This window comes from Opisthocomus hoazin, chromosome 4 (genome assembly GCF_030867145.1).
Source record: "Opisthocomus hoazin isolate bOpiHoa1 chromosome 4, bOpiHoa1.hap1, whole genome shotgun sequence".
NCBI classification, from domain to species: Eukaryota; Metazoa; Chordata; class Aves; order Opisthocomiformes; family Opisthocomidae; genus Opisthocomus; species Opisthocomus hoazin.
Window position 1 is genome coordinate 60840024 of NC_134417.1, and position 23372 is coordinate 60863395.

Sequence of the window (23372 nt, forward strand, 5' to 3'; positions counted from 1 at the left end):
CTGACCTCGTTATAGTCAACGGCAAAACTCCTTATAGGCAAGCAAAATCCTTGATCTTTTTAGTCAACATCCTAACACTGTTAAAATCAGTGTCCTCAGCAAATCTTTTAGATGATGCCCATTCCTATCACCTTCTGTTGAAATCTGCCATTTTATTCATAATTTGAATCAGTATCAATGATGTGCATTAGCACAAGGAAAAAGAATGGTTGATCATCTCTTAGAAGTTCTAAAAGAAGTCTCATCACGCTAATAGGACGGTATTGCTCCAGTGATATGTATCTCACCAAAATGCAGTAAAAACCTAGGGTTATACACCCATTCATCACACTAATTTCCTCTTTTTCCACTAGTTTCTGATGAAAGCTTCTTGATCAAAAAAAGCTTTGAACTCTTCCGTTCCAAATGATTAAGCGGTAACAATAGTCAATAACATTTTCATATCAGGACTCTAACTTCTTTCTTTTTGGGGAGGGGTGATGGTGGTGTATGGAGTGGGAGACAAGGTTTATGTGACAGCATACAAGAAACAGAGATACTTTATGTTCTTCCAAGAGACTTTGTGTAAGAAACCTGAATTACTGAGAGCAGGTGAATATTCTCTTTGATGCTTACTTCACTCACAGATCCTCATAAGAGACTAATATGTTCAAAACAGGAGAACTAGTACCTCTAAAAGGTTTTACTCAGCTTTTCTTTGTTACGTTATGCTCAACAGTGCGCTGTGTTCAGTGCAAATCGTCCACCTTCAAGCAAGGAATGTACACATGCCAAGAGGAATGGATTGCTAGGGCTGCTACAACAGTTCATATCTACAAATTAAACCTAGATATATCATTTATGAATGAAAATACCTTTCTCTGACTCGTATCTTGGTTTGGATTCCCCTCCAAACTACTCACTGCTGTCAGCTCTGTGTCCCTGATTGCCACAGGACTGGATCTTGACCATGTCTTCACTTTGTTCCTGTTGACGACATTGAACTTTGGTTCCCCTCTGCTCCCTACCTACTCTGATTTTTATGGAAGTAAAACTGAGTACACAGAGGCCAAAAAGGCTCCTATAGCAACCTCCAGCTAGATCCCTGGTGTGGGTGATGGGGGTCAGCAGGGCAGACCTAACCCACATTATAAGACCCTTTATGACCCGTTTTAGCTGTTGAAGATTATTTTCCATTTCAACTCACTGATCCTTCCATTTGTAATATTTTTTCAGAGAATGTATAGAGTAACTATTTACATCCCAAATAAAACAGCTTCAACTCCAACACGAAATGTCAAAATTCCACTTAATTATGGATTATGTAAGGCTCAGTATGGCTTATTAATCAATGTTGGTTATATTGTCTACCTAAAGAGGAAACATAAAAGATTAAAGTGATAACTGTATCTATGGTATATTGTCAGCATATTCCTCTAATTTTAAGCTACGTATGAACAACTCAATAGCTATCTATCTAAGAATCAGATAAAATGCCAATAATTTATACATTTTACACACCAAACAGTTACTATGTGCATGTTGCTTAGTGTCCATCTAGAATTTAGTGTTTCAACTTTCTTCCTCGGAAATCTTACATTCATGCCTGCAGCTCACCCACCTCTTGTCAAAGCAAGGTTTCAGTTCAATAGTTAGGCACCCTGGAGACTTAATGATAACTGTCAAAAACTTGAATAACTAGAGTTTTGTATAATTAAAAGCCTAGACATACAGAATGTCTGTCACGACATTTTCTTCATATGCTTCTATAAAGGAGATATTTAATGCATGTAAAGTGTTTTAAAATAAAAATCCAATGTCACATTACTGCCCTACTCCAAAATAACATGATTCAAAAACTTTTCTGATAAGAACTATCAAATAAACTGTGTTTCTACGTAAGCTGCAATAACAACTTCTTAAAAAGCTCACAATAACTTGTATTAATTTTGTGGTCTCAAGACAGTACAGTTCTGCTCAATGCCCTATTCATGGATTTTCAGAATCTTGAGCTATTTACTACTTGGTATATTTACCAATATGAAGTTTTAGGGTTCCCCTCTACGTAAGCACTAGACCTCCTCTGGAATACTTCATCCAGTTTTGGTGCTCCCAATACCTGAAAAATGCCTCCTCCTAACTCCATCAGAAGCCACAAAGACAGTCAGGGGCTGGAGCACTTGCCCTATCAGGAGAAGCTGAGAGAGCTGAGACTGTTCAGCCTGGAGATGAGACAGCTTCAGGGGAGGCCTAACATAAGCCTACCAGTGCCTATGAGGAGGTTACCAACAAGATGGAGCCAGGCTCTTCACAGATGTGCATGGCACAAGAACAAGAGACAACAGTCGTGAACCGAAACTGGGAGGTTATGACTCAACCTAAAGAAGAGAAATTGCTATGAGGGTAATTAAGTACTGGGTCTGATTGTCCAGAGGTTGTGGAATCTCTTTCCTTGGAGATTTTCCAGACAGAATTGGACAAATCCCTAAGCAACATGGTCTGAATCCTGTGTTAACTCTGCTTTGACCAAAAGGCTGGACTACAGACCACCTAAGGTCCCTTCCAACTTCAGTGCTTCTGTGATTTAGTGTGATCCCAAGCGTTACAAAAAATAACAGGAAATGAAACTTCCAGGTTGACCTGAATACGTCCTAGAACATATTAGTCAAGCTTTTTAAAAAAGAGATACAGTATTACCACCCCTGGACAAGGTGCTACTGAGACTTCGTACAGGCACAGACTACGGTTCTGGTCACATCTGCTGCAGAAATATAAATTCCGATGGAAAAGGATACAGAGAAGGGCACAAAGATATCTGGAGTAATAGAGATATTCTTACATGAAAATAAACCAGAAGGGTAAACTCAGGCTGACTAAATAAAGGCTCAGAAGATGTATGATTTCTGTTTGACCAAAAAGTAAAGCCAAGAAAGTTATCAGATAATTTGTATTTGAACAGGTATAAATTGACCTTGTACCAATCTATTAGCGCACTTACCTAGACTTCTCATTACAACTCTGTAAGCATCTTTACATCCCTCCTTGATTTACTTGCAGAGTTTATAGCTGATGATATGCATCAACTCCAATAATAAAAGTTTCTTGGGGGGCGGGGGGGGCGAGGGGAAGGGGAGGGACCCACATAAAAAGAGAAAAACACAGAAAAAGGGAAAGGGAACTGGAAAAGCAAAAGGAGAAAACAGCAAGGGGAAAGGCAAAACTCCCTCCAGTGGCTAGTCAAGAAGAGAACTGACAGGGTCTTCCTGATAAGCACCCTCTCCCAGGTGTCCTCTCCAGTGCATCAGGTGGTCCACCATACTACTTTTCCCATAGAAACGATATAGATTTTCTCATGATCTGTTCAACTTCTGTACTGCCTGTCCGCGCTTATGATGCTATTGCCACTGACTGGAGTAGTCTTTGATCAAAGGCTGGTGTTGCAAGCTAACTGGCTGTTAAGCTTTGCATATACTATTGGGTAACACTTATCAGATACTTGTCTTTCTCCTAACACAAACTAAAAGCTTCAAAAAATGGTGCAAGGAAAGGATGGTGAAAAAGAGTGACTCTTACACCAGTGGCAATCACTTCCCACGGGAAACCTGATATAACAGTGGTATCAGGGTGTGCAGTTACAAGGCCATGAGAACAACAGTATGAGACCAACAGCATGAGGACAGCAAGGGAAACACCACCCCAGCAGCTCTGGTGAAAGCTTACAGAGTTGCAAGGGAAAGGCAGAGTGCAAAGCTGCAAATTGAAGACCCTTGACATCGCAAAGGCTGAGGCACAGTACACTGTGCTGCACACACCTTCTTGATGAGTAAGTTCAGGCTCAAGTCTTCTCATATCTTGCATGCACACAAGACTGGGCTGCCAATTCCTCTAGTGGACTGAGCACCACCTTTTAAAGACACTCATTAGACAAGGCCTTCTTTTCTCTTCCAGGTTAAAACATCATGGCAACAGGAGCTGTACTCAGTGAACATGATGGCAGAGACGTGCTCAGCCTGAGCCAGCTACAGGACTCAAGTCTGAGCAAAGCCCCAAGAGCGACAGTCATCCACTCCAGAGAAAGAGCACTCCGTGTCTTGAACAGAAATGAACTTAAAACAAAGACTGAGAGTCTCTAAGCAGAAATCGAATGAAGAGGTACAGAATCCAGCATCTTCTAGTCCAAGACTGAAGAACCAGGGACAAATAAAAGACTTACTGTCAGTAGTCATCTTCTTACAGGCACTTCTGAGCTACCTTTGCTGAAAACTATTTCATTTCCTCAGACAAAAATAGTTTACATTTATGCAATAGCTGTAAACCCAAACTATCCTGACAGTTACTAGACATTACAAAGAAACTTCGACAACATATGATGACTAGTGAGTGACAAATGTTAGCATTTATACTGAAAAATACCATTAACAAGAAATTACTGGAAAATAAGAACAAATATTTGCTTCCTACTACCTTCCCAGCTCACAATCCACATAATACATTGAATTCATGCTAAAGAAAAGTAAACATCTGATCTTGAGTGTTGTGTAACAAAAGTTTTCAATCACTTTGCCCCAAAAAGGAATTTCTAAATTGCCTAATTTCACTTTGCCGATCTTGACTGTGTAAGAATGTACGAACAGTAAAACCTAATCAAACCAAAGATCTGTTTACTCCAATATCTTGTCACCAGATGCCCAACAGGAGACAAGTAAGGAAAAGTGAGGAACCATGTAATGGTACCTCCTTGGAATACTCTGAAGTCTACAGAATATTTGCAGGTTGAGGGTACTCTGATACAGAACCGTTATCTCTCTGCTTTCTAGCCTTTGACACGTTTTACATCTATGAATTTTTCTAATTCATTTTTGAACTTGTTAACTTTTTGCATTGACAGACTGCTTTGGCAAAGAGTTACACAACTATATATATGGTATAAAAATGGTGCAGCACAGAGACGTTTGGGTACGTCCTCACAGGAAGTTAGATCATACCCTGCAATTGAAAGGACTTTAAGATGGCCTCAAAGTATTAAAACGTGATTTTTGAACAGTAGTTAAGGTACTATTTCGCTGTAATTTTTTAGCTGCCTGAAGAGTAAGCTGTGCATTAGCATGTATAAATAAGCTTCATAATACTATAAAAGTAGTAATAATAAAGCCAACACTAGAGCAGTCCTACCTGGCATGTGCTGACATTCATAATACAATGCATTCATTCAGAGTAAGTTATATCAAATAACGGATAAATATTTTGGTCATATATGATCATCTTAATCTAAAAACTCCAAACCAAAAGGAGCAAATGAAAGGTGATTTCATCAAGTAACATTAGCTCTAAAATGCCTCACATAGCAGTTTCAGTGAACAATCTAACCTTAAGTTATTCAGCAATGCAACCTTCTCTGAAAAAAAATTCTTACTTCTCTGGAAATCATTACTGAAACCTTGAAGCATGAAAAATATCTTTTATCACGGAATAGTCCAATGTTCTGTCTTTACATGAGAGTTGGGTTTTTTTAAATTTCACCCATCAAATGCATTTTGTACCTTCCTACTTAAACACAGCAACAGACAGAAAATTTTCTTATATACTCTTCAAGAGACTAGAAAACTTTGAGAAATACTCTTTTAACTTGAATTTCCATTGAAAGTTAATTTCACATAAACTGTATGCACATAGGAGACAGCATGTAATCCTCAGCAAATCTGGCCCAAACCTTTTCTGTAAAAGGGAAAAAACCCTCACTCCTGAGATGCACTAAGCACTCTCAGCTACATGATTCTGCTATGACTACACTGTAAACCAGAAGTACTTTCTATGGCAGTTTGTATACACATACCCAAAGCACCTTTAAATTAGCTAGTCGGAATACTGACGAATATAAAATGACAACAGTACATGCAGTCTGGTAAATATGTGCTTAATTCACCATTCCAGAGATGACTAGGCTACATCCCAACTTTTCTGTCATTTTTCACTGGTTATAATTTTTCATACACAATAGGATTTGATTATTTTCAAAACTACCTTTCTCCTACTAAGTATTAGGTGAACACTAAGAAACTAATTATTGCAACTATATTTAGTCACCCTCAGTATTCATGGTAATTCATACCGGGATTCATATCAGATTCCTGATGGGTCAACATGAATTTGATCAATATTTTCAGTATGCAAATTACATTTTTAACAGCGACTTGTATAGGACTAAGGTAGTGAGATGAACAACTGAAAATTATTTTCCACTTTAAATGTTTTTTAGAAAGAACATAGTTTTTATAACTGAGTCTCATTTTAACGTTATCTCCTATTAAGAAATTAGGAAATATATATGCCACTCAATCACAATATAATCTTTTTCCCCAGAAAAATTCTAGCAGGAACAACTGCACCAAATTAAGCATGTACTGGGACTTTCAGTAGTGAAGACAGTATTTTACTTTTGTTTTTAAACTGCTCTGGGCATAGGAAGACGGTGGTAAACAGAAGATACACAACGGCTTGCAAACTAGTATTCCCATTTCATCCTGTAGACTGCTCATCATCTGTGGAAAAGCAGGTTAATGGAAAACCAAACACTACTGTTTTCAAAACTGGCATTTTCACGTCAGGTTGAAAATATTTGGGTGTATTACACATACACATAGACTTTGATACCAAAATACAAAGGAGTTTTACACCGCTCAACAGCATCTTGAATAGGCTTAACTGTGGTTCTGCATTTGCATTAAGTTGGTCACCAAGAAGTATAATGGCATGTTTTTTTCAGAATTCTGAACCGACAATGACATTTTCATGTCTAAGGGCTATTTCAATATTTATGTGAAGAAGCTGTCACCAGTGGTAGGTAAATAGGACTGACTGCAGCTTTTGTCTGGGGCCATGACATGGCTTTTCCCAGTGTTTTGGATCACATCTCTGCCATCATAATGAAAAAGAGGTGTTAAAACAGTGTATTATTTGCATCATTGACAGCAGGAAGTTATACGTAGTTGAGACCTATCCATTTTATACAAATAACGATGCAACTTAAGTGTATGAAGGGATGGAATTGCCTTCCAGGGCTGCCCCGGTTTGATGGCAGAGAACAAGCCTGCATTTCTCTCTGGACAAAGTAGGCATTCTGGGTACAAAACATACGTTGGCTGGTGCTACTGATATAGGAATGCAGTGGACTTCAGAGCAAATTACAAAAGACTCAATAAAAAGATTACCTAAAACATCTTCAATAGATTTAGGGAAGCTGTTGTGGGAGTGGGGGGGAGATGAGAGAGGGGAGATAGGAGAGGGCATCTGAAAAACCTTACCATGAAATACGTTCCCTTTTTGAGTTCTCAGCAGAGCTCACGGGGCTTTGTGAGCTTGCAAATTAAATCCTGAAGAACTGTCACAAAACTACTCTTCTGTCACAGAAAACAAAATGTCAAGGAACTAAAGCTGACAATGTTGAAAGAGAAGTATGTTTAAAATTCCTCGGTTTCTGTCTCGGTGCTCGTTCCGTGCTGTTGGTGACAGAGACTCTCAGCAGCGTTTGCATCAGAAAAGAACATTCACGCGTTTTAATATGTCAAAGGGTCCCCTCGATTCGCTTCGCTACTTCTGCCTCCGCGTTCAGCTTGTTTTAAACATTTCTCCCCCCTCAAATTCTCACGCAGTTTAACGGGGATTTTGGACCTCCTCAGGGCACTTCCAAACACAAACCGCCGCGGGCTCGGCGCGGTTTCTCAGCGACGAATACGCGTTCACGCAAGTGACAGCCGCTTTTTTCCTCTGACAGCGATAAGCGCCAGCGACGACCGATCGCTGTTACATCCCATTTTAGATCAAAATTCAGGCATTTTAGGCGAGTCGAAACAGCTGTACCCTCCCCGGGAACTGCCGGCCCGGCGCTGCCGCCGCCGCCGCCGCCGCCGCCCTGCGCCCGCACCGACGGGACGGCCACACGGAACTCTGCCCGGGAACTCCGCACCGTCCCCTCCGCCCGCGGCGGCTCGGGCAGCCCCCCAGCTCCCAGGGGTGCCCGCGGCACCCCGCGACACGGCCCCGCCGAGCAGGGGGTGGCAGCGGGGCCGCTCTCCCGCCCCACGCGAAGCGCCGGCAGGGCAGGCGTGCGGCAAACTCCTCTTTCCCCTGACGCTCCCCGCGAAACTCAACTTGCCGTGGGGGCGGCTGCCCCCCCCCGCCCCCGCCACCTGACCCGGCCCAACTTCCCCGAATCTTCCCAGAGGTCCCAAAAAACCCACCCGGGCGAGCCGGGGGCAAGGGCCGGGCGGCGGGCCGGGCGGGGCGGGCCGGGCCCCGCGGTCCCCGCCGGGCGGAGCGGAGCCGGCCGGTGCCACTCACCTTCCCGCATCCCCGCCTTATCTCTTCGCTCGCGGGCTGCAACTTCCAGTCCTTCCCCCAGCAGCCATCTTCCACCGGAGCGGCGGGGGAAGGAGCGGCGCCGGGAGGAAAAGTTGGCAGCGGCGGCGGCGGCGGGGGTTAGGTGGCCATAGCGCCGGCGGCGGGGCGAGCCTCTGCCGGGCGCGGCGGGCGGGGCGGCGGCGGCAGCTGGCGAGGGGCTGCGCGCCGCGATCGCCGCCCGTGGCGACGCGGGGAGGATTTGCTAAAAATAGCCGCTCGGCTCCGCTCGGCTCGACTCGGCGGGGCGGGGGGAGGCCGCCGGGCCGAGCCGCGCTCCCCGCCGCCGCCGCTGGGGGCCGAGCGGGCCGCGCCGCGGAGGGGACAGCGCCTCGGCCGGGCGGAGCGGTGGGGCGGATCCCCGGGAGCTGCCCGGGCCCTGTCGCCCCCCTCCGCTTCGGCGCTCTGCGGGCGCCGGTAGCGGCGGGAGCCCGGCCCTGCGCGGCGGCCGCTGGCGGGCGGAAGGGCTTCGCCGCGGGCCCGGGGAGGCAGGGCCCGCACGCCGCCCCCACCGGGCCCAGGCGCCGCGGGGCTTTCGCCGCCTCCCCGCGGGGCCCGGCCGGCGGGCTGCTGCGGAGGAGCCGCTGGGCTGTCTCGCACCTGTGCCCTCGCTCAGCGCGGCGGGGAAGGAGTGCACCTGCCCTGTCAGCGGAGGGGGGGCGGTGCTGGGCCCGGCCCTGCGGCCCTCGACCCGCGTCCGGGACGGCTCTCGTCGGGTCCCGGCGATGGCCCCGGGGGGAAGGTGTGCGGGGTGCTGCGTGGGGCCCGCCCGGTGGATGATGCTGGGCTGTCACACCCCGAGATCATCGCGCCTGTCCCCGGCGCGGCGTTCCCCCCGTGGCCCTTTTATCGGTCTTGATGTTTCTCGGTGCCTTCGACTGGAGGATCCCGTCTTCCCCAGCCCTCCTCCGGGCTCTGTGGTAATGAGTAGCAGCCTCCAAAACTCCCTTTTCCTGATACTGTTTTATGCGGCACGTGAAGCGCTTCAGCCTGTGGAATCTGTTTTAACCGCTTTTATTTGTAACGCAAATTTATGGATAGATTTCTTTACTTGGGAGAGAAGGGAGCGTCTCCTTTTATTTCTCCCCTTCCAGGTAAAGGTTAGCCTCAAAGCAGTTTAGCTCTTTGAAATCTAAGCAATCAAAAGAAATCGTGAGCTATCTACTACCTAAAGTCTTCAGAATTTGAATTTGTATGTGTATATATTCCACTTATTACCACAGAAGTTTCACACTGTGTTTTACTAGGTTTTTTTAACATTTTTTACGATGATTGTACTTTCCACTGTGTTGTTTTCAGATGTTACTTCTGAAAGGAACGTTTAAAATTGTTCTTCCTGAAACTGGTGAAGAACTAGTTGAGACTAAAAGGTACAGCTGGTGGATAAAGGAAGGTTTCGAATTTGGGCCTGAATGTCGCTGGTTGCTCAAGGGATACTACAAATGAAAACTCAGTGTGGTAAGCAGTGTTTTTTGCGACCCTCAAATCTCAGTTCTCAAAATTAGAAACAAAACTGTGTCTGCGTATGTTTCAGCTTGGAGAGTAATCTCGTTTGTTTGTTTTGGTTTGGGCTTTAGTTTGGGAGTCAATTTCACTGGTGTTGCTGGATGTTAAGTCATGGAGTGCTGTGTGGCAGGTCTGAGTCCAAACTGGCTAATGAAATCACACTGCACTGTTTCTCTGGCAGATCCATACGCTTCAAACTGATACATGTTTTTGTTTCACTGAGTGCTCTTGTCCTCTTGTCTACTCAAAGGAAGCATCGGCATTATAATTACATTCTAACAGACTAGTGACTGTTCTCATGCTATGAAGGGAACTCTTGAATTTATGCCGTAAAAATAACAGGCATCTCTGAGACACCTCCATGTCTCGATTACTGCTGTACTTGCCCTACTCATTTCCACTCAGTGTTAATAAATACAATGAAGTGGTGCATGGTGGTAATATTCAGGCAGCCTTTATCTTGCTTTTGCTGGATCTAGTATTGCTATGCCATTACTACATTATCTACTCCTGATCCTACTGACCAAAAAGTGATTTATAGACTTGACTGATTTGCTGGAGTGAACATGTGTAGCTCTTCTTTCAGATGTAGCATTCCCCATTTTATCAATGTCTTTCTGAGTATTACAAACGTTTACTGAAAGTCGTGGGGGCGAGAAAAGAATGTGGTATGCCTGCATTATAATTTATAAGTTGAATTCATAAAACCTGAGATGAGGTGCTGAAATGCTTAAAATGTTTTCATCCTTAAAAAGAGACTTGCATCATCCTTGCAACTTCATCTCTGACATTGTGAACAGGTGTCTGCCGGCCATAAGGCCTGTGATGACCTTCACATACTCTAATTTACAAGAACTGGATTTCTGAATGGAAGAAGCTTGCATATTTATCACACAGAACATCAGTAAGCTCATTTTTGGGAGGGCCACAAAAGGCTTTGGAAACCACACTGGAACGGAAAAATTGTCTTCCCCATCGTTCCTTGTTCAAGGTAATGTCTAGTGAAGGCACTAGGAGAAAAAGCATAAACTGTTTTTTTTTCCTTTTTTTTTTCCCCCCCAGTCAAATAGAAACACTGAGAACATTGAAAACAATGAAAAAACTAATATGTACAAAGCTCTGTGGCGTTCAGTAAACCATTTCTCACACTGAGACTTGTTTTAGTATCATTAATACTGTGGAAAAATAGCTTTCGGAAGTTCCAGGCCTTCACTGGAAACTGGCTTAGGTACTAAAAAGGCACTGAGGTATAACAGCTCGTCAAGCAGTACTTAAGACTCATCAAGCAGTGAGCAACTCCCTCGCTATGATACTGAAACAAAACATGTAGGATGTTCTGTACTTGTGACCATTAAAGTTAGGATGGTACTCAGCTATATCCCTTTCCAGTCCAGTTCATAAATCATCGTTGCACGAAAAGTGAAACCCGTTGAGGTGAACAGATAAAAATCCTTAATGTTTAACAAGACCAGATTGTACTTCCAGCATACGTGTGCTTGTTAACTTGTGGTTCTGAATGAGATGGAAATAACGCTTGTCCATGAAAACCGCTGGGGAATGAACAAAAGCTAAGTCTGCCCCATTAGTTGATGCTATATGGCAGCTCTTTGCTGAAGCGATCAGTCCTTTTGGATGTGTTTGTGTTCCTCGACTGCCAGAAAGCAGATCCTTTTCGTTATCTCTGGCAGTCAAGAGGCTTCAATTATTCTTCTCGGGTGTAATCTTGCAACACACCTATGCTTCTAGTCACATCCAGAGCAGACTGACAAGACGTACTTTACAGAGGTGATTCTTCAATTCAGCTTGAAGTTCAGGGAGGCAGCCACCTACTTGCTGAGTAAGATGAATAAACACCCCAAAACTTATGTGGTGTCTGTTCCATAAGTTCCTGTGCAGTTTTCAATGGAATTCATGGCTCTGCTTTTTATCCTCAAAGTTCGGAGAAGTTCAAGTCATTGCTGTGCTCCTCTGTGGAAATCACCTGATAGAGCTACATCCTTCCAATGCTTCAGATCACATTTTTTTTTAAATGAAATTAATAGACTGATATTTAGAATGTTGCACAGATCATCCATGCACCACGTACCTAAAAAGTGTGGCCCTTCTAACCAGTGTTGTGCAATTCTCTGGGTATGCTTTATGTGTGTATTAATGCTTACAAGACTATCTGCTGTTGCAATTATTTGCATTTTACTAAGAATGTTTGCATTAAGTCCTCTAAAATTTTACGATTCTTCTCTAAGGAAAACATTGAAATTTGGTGAGGGGAAGGGGTGTAACTTATTTGTGATGTCTGTTAGTTTGAGAATTAGTTAAAAGGTCTTCTTTTGGGTAAGACTGCAAGCCTTTTAGTAAGTATCTTGCTCAGTGGCTCATAAACATCAACATTTTACATGTTTCACATAGAGTATAATTGTTGATTTTGTTTACAGAAAGTGTTTGCTTTTTTGCTGAAAAAAGTTCAGCGGTTTAGCTGATCAGACAGTTTTATGCAATTTGTAAATAACCACTTAACTGCTACAGAAGTCGGCAATCTAAATAAATCAACACAGATGCCAACATATTAAAGATAATAGGGAATTTTGTACTAACATTAAAAAAAAAAGAATAGCTTTTTATACACTTAAATGTCTCACGAAAATGTATTTCCTGCACACTGGAGATAATTTAATGTGTTATTAGCTCTTTCAGTGCCTGGGCTTTCAGGAATGCGTACATATGCCTCCATTCGGTAGGACTATTCAGGTGGTTAACATTAAACATGTTATTACCCCTTTTTTTTTAGTGCCAGTGGTTAGCCAGTATTTGGAAATTTGTGGGCTATTTCTCAGAAACACGATAGAGTCAGGTGTTTTTTGATCCTGACCTACTTGCATGCAGAAAATATAAACAGATCTTATTTCTATGAACGCAGTAAGTCATGAAGTGAATGACTGGATGGGGCTGCTTGTTTGCCATGCCAAGCCTGCATACAACTGTCCTGCAGCAGCACTGTGCCCCTGAAGCAGTTCTTTTACTCACACGAAGCAAAGGTTATTAAGTGCCCCCTAATGCTGTGGTGAACAATGCAGAACTTGCAATCATTCATATAAAAAGGGGATCTGAATCCAAGGCTTGGATGTCTGTCAAAAGATTTCCCATTATCTTTGGGCCAAGTGGAGGTGAAGCTGAGGCATGTCCTTACTTTCGTATACTGCCCTTCGCCCTTGAGCCTGTATCCTCTTCTGTCCTGATCCTAAACATCTCTGACTGTTGTGGTCTTGCCTGCTTTTTGTCTAGATCCTTTCTTCCCATTTTCCCTGCTGCTGAGGTGCCAAATTTTCTAAACTTTGTGCTGAAGACATCGGCATGTTCCATTACGCTGGTGCACGTGACCCCTCGGGTGTCCTAACCCTGTTCTGATCTCTGACCTTGCCCTTTGCTCGTTCTGAACCAGGTGCCTTTCCCAAAGTCATCTGATGATAGACTCCGGCGATTGTCTTATCCGGAGTCTTGTTCAGGCCGAGCAACAAGTTCTGTCACTGTGTGCCCTGTTTACATATTCACTGTGTTTTCTTGCCGTCTCCTTGACTTTCTGATGTCCTTGTTTCTTCCCGGCATACGATGTACAGTTCCACCAAAGGAGTGCATTTGTATTCATCTCATTGTACAAATCTCAGCTTACAGAACTGAGCACCTTTTTCAGCCTTGTCATGCTGATCCACAATTTAGAAGGTAGTTTCTATTCTTTGCCATTACCAAGTTAGGAGGCATTAAAGTATTCCTTCATTTACCCTGAATAGAAAATGGATTTTATCCAAACGAGGATAGATCATAACTATATCAAGAACTGCCCACAGATCATAAATATATCTAGCTTACAAAATTCCAGATGCATCAGTCTTTGTAAAAGTGCTTAACAATTAAAAAAATAAAATGCCTGGCCTTTGCACTTGGTGTATCTTACTTGTTGCTCATAATCATTGTTAGAAGATGAAGAATGTTACAGGTGAATTTCTTTGGTTCCTAACTGAACTATTCTTTCAAAAACAAGCTGTGATTAAGCTGAGAAGAGGAACTCTCTGAGGAACACCCTGTCATTAAACCTGACCAGATCATGCTAATTCGGGTGGACAACTGCATCTGGTTTTGTCATGCGCTTATTACAATTAACTGCATTAGCAGTTAATATGTGATTCTGAATGAAAGAGTGGGTCTGAAATTACACAAATCTTTCTCACTATAATGATTCATCAGGTAGGATTTTTTTCAGCTTTCTGCTTTATCTTTTCTCTTTTTTTTATTAGCCCACGCTCTGTAGTGATGACAGAGTTGTGGTGGAGAACAGGCAGAAGTTACTGCTGGGAGCCGCCGTCAATAAGCTTGATGCAGGCAGCCTGGGCCTGGTGATGATTCACTGATGATCAAGTGCAACAAACAGCTCCATGTGAGTATCTGAGCCAGTCATTTTCTGGGGAGCAAAACAATTTGGTGACATTATTATTCCTTCCTGTAATTTCTTACTTCTTGTTCTGAAATGTCAATATCCTGTAGTTTTTCTTGCCTGAGATCCCACAGCTTAGTACCAGGCTGGTATGAACCATGAAGTCCATGACAAGAGAGCTTCTCCTGCACAGCTCTCAGATGTGAGGAACGGCTATCATCAATTTGATCTTGGCTTTTCTGACTGGAGTAGATGAGCTGTGCTGTAGATCTTTCTGTTGCCTTGGTTAACTTAGAGATAGATTCCATTGTCATGGCCATTCCACTGTTAAACAACTAATTACACAGACACAGGGTAGTTTTGTAATAACATTGGATATTAACATTAAAATACATATTTCTTACTATTGATTGGCTTCTGTGACTGTGGAAGGCTATTGGTGAAATAAAAATTGATATAGAACTTCTAGGCAGGTGGTGATGGAAGAGAGCGGCTTAGTCCCCCTTGTCTTCTATGAACTTCTGCCAATGCAGTATGCGCTCCGCGCTCACAGGAGCGTCAGGCTGCATAGCTTCCCTTTCAGTTTAAGTGAGGGCTGCAGGCACCCCGCTATTACCAGCTTCTATTTGGCGATAACCTTGTTAGCTCCTTTTTGGTATTCACATATTATCAACCGAATAACACTAGTTTCTGAAAATGACCAGTTGCATTTACATTTCATAATCTGTTGAAAGGAGAAACGTTTGTGACTGAGTAAGAGAAGGAAGGAGCTGTCAACCCTGTTTTGTGATTACTGCCCACAAATGTTCTCACATTTTGCTTTAAGAAAATGTTCTGACAAAAATATTAGCACTAATAGTACAGTATGCATATGTTCTCAGAGTATAAATAGTGCAACTTCACCTCGTGAGATAGCTCAGGGCTCTATCCAACGACTTTAATGAGGTTTGAGGTTGCTCAGCACCTCACAGCAGGCACTCGGCACGCAGGAGGAAGGCAGCATGCTCAGCCTGTAATCATGTGAGACACAAAGCATCGTCAGTACTTGTCCAAGCCAACTGCAGTCACAGAGCCTCGGTGCCTGCAGCGTCAAGCCTTTCCTTCTCCAGTCAATAGCAAAAAACATTTTTTTCTCTACCACACTGTATCAGCATCCTCCAACAGATGTATCCTACAAAGAGCAATCTGTATCGGCGTCCTGCTTTCACACAAGATGCAAAACTCATTTGCCCCAGCTTGGGTGACTGCATTACCCATGGCCCCATGTTCAGGCAGTAGAGAGAAATACTTCCAGAGAGCAACCCTTCATGCACACGTAGGTGCCGAAAATTTGGTGGGACGGATCCCACCCAAGGTGTCCGCTGTCTTGCATTCAGTCTTTACAAGGTTTCTTTTTATTACATGAAGTCTTACAGGGGAATTTTTATCACTCAAGTTGACAGAAAAATGTCCATCTTGTTTACAGACCACCAAGGAGACACATGTCTACTCTTATGTAACTTCTGGATTTGTAAAGTTAATATCCGTTTACAAATGCATATGCCATCAAAGCGATGTATTGTGTTCAAGACTATCAAATGGATATTCTTTCTAAAATTGCAGTGTTTGGCAATTTTAACACTACAGGATGAGGTGGACACTGACAATACTAATGCATTCAATTTAGAAACATTGATAGGCTCCTGACAAATCTGAGAATGGCCTAAATGATTTTAGGGGAAAGTCAGAAATGGGAATTAACAAGGGGTGTCTTTTACACACAAAAAATCCCATTAATAATTAGCATATTTTAAATATTCCACTCTACTTTTTTCCAACCTCTACTGTGTTTCATTCTTTTCTCTTTGGTTATTTGCCACAGTTATTATCTCTCAGCTAAAAAATTCAGGAAATGTTGCTGACAAGAGGCCCATGTTTATCAGCCTACCATTTCTTTTGCACGTAACTCAATAACTCTGTAGAGGTCACACATACTCGCTGTACTGCATGAATGCCTAGTTTCTGATAGATTTCATTCAATGCGTTGTACCCTGAAGAGAAAAACATACCTGCTTGCTGGATACCACCTATTCTTTAGGAGTAAAATATTCTGGGTTTTGGAAGCTTATGTATTTTTTGTGCTAGTGATTATTAAAGAGTTATGTGGTACAGCATAAAATCTTCTATAAATAAAATGTATAATAGATATCATATATATGCACACGTATGATGTATCATATATACACAATCTTTATCGTATAGGTGTGTATATATATATCATATTTGTACAGAACTATATAAAAATGTATTTATAACATTTAAGCATGCACGTACAGATGTATTCCATGTTATAGGTGAGAGCTGGAGAGAGCCTCTCTCTCTCTCTCTCTGCATGAAGTGAGAAATTTTATCTTAATTCCTGCAGTCTTTTTCCTGGAAAAAAGAAATTCAGAAGGATAACAAAATTCACCTGTACATGATCTTTGAAACTCCTCCTGTTCCACCGAGTCACAGTACTAGAATTACATAAGAAGAAAAACAGAGAAAGCCTGTTCTTTCTATATTTCTGTCTGCATGTAAGACAGAGGAACTATGATCTCTGCCCTAAATCTTTTCTGCATACAGTATAGCTACTAGAGAATATTCAGGCCTTTTAAAAAGTAGCGGTAAAAAAAATAGCAGTGTCATTATTTGTTACATAATTCATTTAACACATTTATTTGCATAAGCCTGTTCAGATGAAACAAGTGTTATTTATTTTTTTCTTAAGGAATACAGCCATGCAACTGAAGTGATCACTCTAACTAAAACTCCAGAAAATCTTAAACTCACCTGTAAAATTTCCCATTAAGCAAGTATTTATTGATTGGAAAGTTTATATTTAGTTACTGCAATTTGTAAAAACGCAATATATACGTTTTTCTATGTGAGTGTTCAGCCACATAAACTGTCAAAGCTATAGCTAAATATAACAATAATTATCTTACTTATTTGTCAGTGGCATATATATAACAGAAAATCAAAGCACTCCAGTCCCCATTTTTTTCCTCCATACCTTCCCAAATAAGTCTGGATTTGTGCAGCTTCTTGACTAGGATACAGGGAGGACAATTGTCTGTTCTCTAGCAAGCCGCATCTTGACCCATTGCCAAAGCCTTATATAGATATTTGCACATTAGTTTTATAGTTGCTTTATTTTTATGTTCTGACAGTATGATACCATTAAAATTTCAGAGTACAGACAGTTCTTGGCATAATAGAGGAACCTATGAAGAAACTACTTCATGATGATGACTCAAACCCATTTTGTCTTCAAAGGTGGTGTTGTGGATTGCTGTCTTGGTTAGTGATGACCAAACATTTGGTAATCTTGAATTCAAAGGTTTTTTCAGTGTTGTACCCTGTAAAGACTGTCATGCTCTTATACATGTGTCTGTGCCTGTACCCATGGCTAATGTCTGGCAGGCTCTAGTACAAAGCTAGAGATTGCCAGCACTGCTGAAATAGAATGATGAAGCATTATTCCTTGTTGGATGATAAAGAATGGGAAATCCTTAATATCAGTCCACAAAAAAAATCATTTCCTTTAGAAGCCCATCAGAACCCCAGTGCCAATAAAATTGTCTGAATGAGGGTTATTTTGGTCCATGCACTGGGATTCTGAAAGCAGAAAAGTACTTTTTTTAGCAGAAACTGAGGACTGGTATCAGGTTTAGCATCTCGGTGCTTCTTCGCATTATTGACTGTTGGCTACCTCTGATTATTAGTGAGAAAGCAATCGATCCCTGTAAAAATATCCAGAATAGGTCAGGTCTGCTCGTGACTTCTCAGCCAACAACTGAACAGAACAGTTGAAACACGGTTGTCTTTGGCAATCATTAGGTCCAATGAATTTGCTTTTTCCTGTTGTTCTAAGCCCAGATTTCCTAAATATATATTTCCAGTGTTGTCTCTGTCACTCTTTACCTTCTCACTGAGATCACATAGCATCACATTAAGTTTAAGTTGTCAGTCTGTCCCAATACACTGCTCAAATTAGGAATGGCTGTTATCTTTTCACCCAGATCCTGAAGAGAACAAACAATTCTTCAGGATTTGATTGCACACTGGGCATGAATATCTTACAACTATCCTGGGTATTTTTGTGCCAGTGCTTTGGTCAGTGAGGCAGAAGCAATTGCAGGTAGTTTTTAATGGGAGGCTGAGAAGCTGAAATACAAAGGAACCTCCAAATACCAGCTATGGGCAACTGGAGGGTGAAGAGTCACACAGTCATTTCTTCAACATGGAGTGCTAGTCTTGTGACTTACACCAAATCCTTTCAAATACAGGTACACAGAATTAGGCACCCAAATCTACAGTTACATGTTTTTCTGTCTGACTTCCATGAATTTCATCAACTTTAGATCAGATCATTTTTGCTGTAGTTTCACAATGCAGTTCATGTAGAGCTTGCCAAAGAGCAGAGGCGATTGCCAGAGATGTGATTCCTCATGCTGCTGGTTCTTCACCTTTCAGATTTCTTCATCTAATGTAGGGCACCTTCCAGACACATGGGCCAGGGACTCCTACCGCCTCCCTGTGACAGGACTGCCAGCCCCAGGGGGGGCTCAGATGGGGTCCTGGGCAGGCTGGGGTGAGCCCCAGGGGAGGGCAGGCAGGGCCAGTCAGGCTTGGCAGTGCCCCGTGCGCCCTGGCAATATAAAAGGGCTTTCAGATATGTATCTGTGTCTTCACTTACTTTAGTCAAGGAACTTTTACCCACAGGGGTTAAATTCCTCCTTCTCATTGAAGAATACCGTTTTGGTCCAGATGGTCCCTGTCACCACCACAGCACTAAAAACAGAAATACCAAGACAATGGCATGATAGCCTTTCCCCTCCCCAGCACCAAAGGCAGTGCCATTATCCAGGACATGGCAGTCTCCTTAACGTAAGAATTTGGATGTCAGGATTTTGAATGGGTGGAGTTCAGAAGTGCCTATATCCCTGGGCATCGAGAGATGCATTTGCCCTGAAGAAAAGCCATTTATTGAAAGAAGCCTTAAAGTGCTTCTGTCTAAACATGGATGTTTTGCTATTGCATTTTAATGTTTCTGAAGTTCAGTCAATGGCTTCCTTACAAATATTATCTGAGAATACATTGCTTTTTTTGTTCTTATGCGTGATATCTTTCCTTTTTTTCCTGTAGTTAGAATATGTGAATACAAATAGGAGAACAAGTCTGGCAAAAGTTCAAACAATTAAACAATTATAATCCTAAAGGTCAGTTTTCTGACACTAAAAATGGCTGAAATTGTTGGTGCTTCTTATGTTCTGATAGGCTCCATCACAATCAGAATTATTGCCTAAAGCTGTAAAATTAAATGGTGTATTCCCATAACAAACCAATAATGTGAAGATTAGTTCTGAAGTAGCTAATTCTTTTTTTATTCTGAATGCATACATGCAAATATGATCTTTCCTGAAAGTTAAAAATACTTCTCAAATAGACAAATATTTTGTAATATTATATTACCAACAAGGTTTCATTGGTTAAATGATTGAGAAGGAGAGAGACTGTCAGGTAGAATTCATTCACACATAGTAAACAAATGTCTAAAGTCAAGAAGAGACAAAAACTCAGCTCAGTAAGGAACTGAACAAATAAAAAATAATGTGGATATGTTGAATTTTAGTAGCTTATGGTCAAATTAATTACGTATACCTGAGACATCCTGTAATCTTTTACCCCTTTATATTTTTCATACAAGTGGATAGAAGGGAGGATGCCTGGGAATATATAGCCCTGTTGATGAAGAACTCTGAGATGAAAGACGCTGGTCCCTGTTCTCAAAACAGTATTTGAATAGAGTATAAATGAACCAAATAAGTCTGTTGTTTTCCCAGATGAGGCAATAAATGCTGATGTCTTGGAGCATAGAAACAGTACATTTATTTTCACATTTGTGAAATAGCAAGCATTTATTTGGATGCATGTCATTAGGGCTAAGTGAATGGTCTGTAACCAGACAGAAACAGGAAAGCAACCCATTCAGAATTCAAGGGCTGAAACTGTATTACTCAAGAAAGAATTTCACAAATATTTCTGAATATTTTATGGTCTTTAGGAATGAGCACAGGTTCATCTATCTGCTAGTTACATAACACTGTCACTCTTGCGAAAATAGAAAGTACAAAAACTTCAGCTCTTCAAAAGGTACGGCTGCCCACAGGGTTCCAGTTTATGGGTTCAGTCCTCCAACGCAATGAGCACTTTGGTCCCAGTCCAGCAAACTACTCAAATATCTGCTTAACAGTGTGCACGTGAATAACTCTGTTAATCTAAACTGCTACTACAGCTAAACAGAAGAGTCACAAGGTCCTGATGTCATAGATGATATCTCTTCTTCACTATCTCTCTGAAATGGTAGCATTACACTTACCTAATTCACTGGGGTTTTATACACCACCATTCATAAAAGTTAGTGTATAGCCTGCCATATTCAAGTGTGAGAGGACTACAAAATGGGTAAATAATTTTTTTCCCTCTTACCAGTTTTTTCCAGGAGATGCTTCCAGTATCTTCGAAGGGATTATTAGAATTTGGAGCAGGGGCTGAAGGAGCTATAGGTCCCCTCTCTCCACTAGCTGTATATAATGCAGTGTATGCTGGACATCAATAAAAGCTTGTCACTGTCTGTGCTCATTAGCAGATTGAGGCAGGTGCAGCCAAAAAGGCTTATGCTGCGCTCCACTCGTGTCCATGGTAGTATGATTCCTCTTCTTTCTCTTCTCCCCAGGCCATTTGACCTTGTAACATCAGAAACAGTTTGAAATTCATGTCAGGTTTGGCCTTTATTGACACACAGGTAGTTTATAATCACATGAATTGTGCTTTGTGATGCACATTATTATTACTAATACTTTATCAACATTTTGCGTATCTCACATGATGAATGTGGGCTAGTGCATTATCCCATTTTCTGCGTGCATCATGAAGCGGCTCCCTTCAATCAGTATTGTTGCAGTCTCTGTTATTTGCTTTCTTGCAATCTATCCATCCACGTATAATATGACACATTTCCTACTCTAATCTCAGTCTGAAAACACCCAAGAGCTTTAAAAATTTCATACGTCTCCAGAGCACTGTAGGTTACTTTTTACCTAAAACAATGTTCAGATGGCTGTCACAAAGAAAGTTAAAGTGAAATGTCAAAAGCTGTAAGGATAAAAAGCTGCACATGGTAGATACAAGATTCAGTGCACGGTAACTCCCTCTTAATAAACAAGCAAAGATCTATTGGAAAGAAAATTTCCCTGCATTTGAAATTTAACTGCCAACCATCCACATCCTACACATAACTGTCAGAAAGGATGTCTAAATCTGTCCTCATTTATAACATGTGTTGTGACAAGATTTGACAGTCTCTGAAAGAGCTATAATTGCCACCTAAACATCCAGCATTTTGTCAACTGCGATCATGTTTAGGGAAAGCATTTATTTCACTTAAAAAACCCTAACATTTTTTCTTTCTTCTGAATGAGATGACAGATTTTTTTTTTTCTTTTCTCATTAGGGGTTGTGAGTCAGATTTAAGGAAATTTTTTGTTCCGTTTTTCTTTTCAGTATTTTTCCAGTGACAGAAGTTGAAACTTTTCAGATTAAAAGAAGGATGATTAGCTTGAGGAAACCAACAGCAATTTAACAGAAATACCGTAAGGACATCTACCAAGATAGCGACACCGTTGAAAGTTTCTGAATGTTGAGCTGGTTTTGTCAGGCACTCGGCTGAATATCACAACAGGAACCAAGGTGAAAAGGGGGGGAAGAGTATCACAGATTTGACATTTTGTTACCACTAATAAATGTTATATAGTTTCAGTCTGGTGTGTATAGTCATCCTAATGCAACTGTAAACACTGCTGCAGGATGGAGATACGAGCTGTTGGTCCTATAGGAGCAGAAAGACCATTTTTGATGAGGGACATGTGACCCATCTCTTGGGCATTTACAGTCTGTATAGTTGGGACTGCAACTGTTGCATAACCAATTAACTCCCGTGATGGTTCAGAAGTACACAAGCTCTTAACAGGCCTAAGAGCTTCTGTCTTAATTGCTTTCTTGAAGTACTGAGCACTAAAAGTCACTGCTACTAAAGCAAACACTCCCCAGCAGTATTGCTTTAATTCACTGTGGCAGCATTCATGGTCCTTCTATGTTTATTTACCGAAAACAATCCAGCCATCAAATTTTATTCACAGGGATGTTCACAAGATTAAACAACAATCTGCACTTTGGAGAGCGTTGGTACTAGAACTGGTACTTTTTCACACATGATGGATGCAGCAGGGACACAGAAGCAGGACTGCACGCAAAGAATAGGTATCCCCAGCTCCAGATCTGCTTGTGCTTGGCTGGCCTGCCCTTGCCGGTGAGTGGAGTGAGGGTAAGAAAGAAGAACCCAGAACACATGCAGAAACCTTGGAAAGGGGAGAGAAAAAAAGAATACTAGGCTGGGATTCTAGGAAAAAGGGCTGGGAGTTCTTGACAGGGCAGTGGACAGGAGGAGGCAGGAGATTTCGGGAAATCTTTAAAATGGATGGGAATGGAAAGTGGCATGCTGTGACCTCAAGAAATCTCTAATAAATGCATTGCTGAGCACCTCAGCAACTGCAGAGCGGATGACAGAACCTCTTCAATGTCAGGTTTCAAAAACTTGGAATTTATGGTCATAAATATTATCAACTAGTATCTACAAAGAGAATTGATAGAAAAAAAGATATTTTACAAATTCTAAGTAGGTTGCCTTTCTTTTGAAGGGAAGGAAAGTAAGTTCTGCTTTTTACTGGTAAACAACGAACAATTTAAAAATTTGACTTGTTTGCATTTCTAATCAACTGTAACACCTGTGCAATATAGTAATTAAATAAAGCATTGTTTTCTTCCCCTCTGTCTTTTCATTTTTGATTCCTTGTATATGTCTACTAATGCAGACAGAATCTCACTCTGCAGTGGGAATAAATCCAGGAGATGACAACAAGCAGAAGGAGTTTTTGCGAGGTTCCTTCTGAGAGCATTCCCCCACATGACTCTGTTAAGGTACACTATT

At 41.7% G+C, this 23372-nt stretch overlaps 1 protein-coding gene and 1 long non-coding RNA gene across 6 annotated transcripts in view; one reads left to right on the plus strand and one right to left on the minus strand.

Moving 5' to 3' along the window:
• Window positions 1–8499, minus strand: part of HDAC9 (histone deacetylase 9) — a 499199-nt gene extending 490700 nt beyond the window's left edge. For all 3 annotated transcript variants that reach the window (XM_075419200.1, XM_075419199.1, XM_075419193.1), the window contains exon 1: window positions 8317–8499. The gene's annotated coding sequence lies outside the window, so the exon portion shown is untranslated. The remainder of the gene's footprint in view (window positions 1–8316) is intronic.
• Window positions 8500–9672: 1173 nt separating this feature from the next.
• On the plus strand, window positions 9673–23170 carry LOC142361176 (uncharacterized). Of its 3 annotated transcripts, XR_012763755.1 has the most exons (6): window positions 9673–9831; window positions 10680–10870; window positions 14166–14305; window positions 17516–17623; window positions 21890–22075; window positions 22525–23170. It is a non-coding gene; the product is annotated as an uncharacterized LOC142361176 (long non-coding RNA). The 3 variants fall into 3 exon arrangements; XR_012763753.1 differs by having other exon boundaries at window positions 21890–23170; XR_012763754.1 differs by lacking the exon at window positions 17516–17623 and having other exon boundaries at window positions 21890–23170.
• Window positions 23171–23372: the final 202 nt, after the last annotated feature.